We start from the raw sequence: 1,250 nt of genomic DNA, 5'->3' as shown, positions 1-1,250 counted from the left end.
GCTTTGTCTACCGGGGGCACGGGGCTGGGAGCCACAGGGGCTGTGGGCAGGGAGGTGTGAGCCAAAGTCCTGCCGCCAGCAGAGCTGGCACATGGGGAATGTCCCCTGATCCCAAACTGGGACTACTGCAGAGCCGAGCCTGGTGGCTGAGTGAGGAGAAAGGGAGGGTGGGCAGTGAGTCCCCCACACTCACCACCATACTGGGGAGGAAGAGGAGGGAAAGGGAGGATTTTGGTGCACTGGGAAGCTCTTGGTCCATGACCATGACCTGCATGATGCCAGGGTCATAGCCACAGCGTGATACGTGAAGGAGATGAGGGTGTGAGCGGTTGTGGGAGCCTTAGGGAGGAGGCTGAAGGTGCAGGACAGAGCCTTGGTGCTGCCACATGCTGGTCCAGCTTGCAGAGCGTGCTACCTGCCCCGTGCTGCAGGAGCAATGTTGGAGCCAGCAGCAGATGCCAGGAACACTGTGGTGTCACCGCTCCACAGGCACCACGTGAAGGCTAAGGGCCCCAAAGTGCCAAACCTGTCCAGTGTGAGGGAAAGGAGATGGCACTGAAGGGAAGCAGGGTTGTTGGCAATCCCAAATCTCACACCACCCTGATTCCTGCCTGATGCTCTGCACCCTGGCTGTGCCAAATGATGTCCACTCTGCACCAATCCTACCAGGACAAACCTCTCTCAGGGTCCCTGACCCCAGCATCCATCGTCTGCAGGAACCAGGGCAGGGAACCCAGCATCCAGCTTTGAGGACATCAGCATGTCCCTGAGAGGGATGTGGAGGGAGACAAGAGGAGACATCTCATCTTATCCTATCCCATCCCATCCCAGGCTCCATCATTGCTGGTTGGGCTGATCAGCACCTGGCAACCCCAACTATAAGCTGGAGGAGCAGCTCTGTCCATTCTTTCACTGGATATTTGGACTAAACACAGCACCCTGCTGCAGCCTGGTCCCCCAAAATGTCCCATGGAGAAGGATCAGAAAAGGTCCCTCCACCTGGATGGCACCACTGCAGGCCCTCCACCTCCCCAGAGCTGTCATTCACTGGAGGACGAAGCCCCACACCTTCCCTGCACTGCCCATCACAGGGCCAGAGGGTCAGGAACGCTCCCCATGTCACGGGATGATCCCCCCATCTCCCCCTTTCCCTCGTTTTCCTCCGTATTTCACAGTTCCTGCTTCCTGCACAAGGCAGGGGTCTCCAGGGACTCCAGCCAGATGTTCTCTGCAGCACACCACATTGCTTT

The sequence above is a fragment of the Manacus vitellinus genome, unplaced genomic scaffold (genome assembly GCF_001715985.3).
Source record: "Manacus vitellinus isolate BGI_N305 unplaced genomic scaffold, ASM171598v3 scaffold_10_pilon, whole genome shotgun sequence".
In the NCBI taxonomy this organism is placed as follows: Eukaryota; Metazoa; Chordata; class Aves; order Passeriformes; family Pipridae; genus Manacus; species Manacus vitellinus.
The sequence above is the reverse complement of the archived record's forward strand: the minus strand, read 5'-3'. Positions refer to the sequence as shown.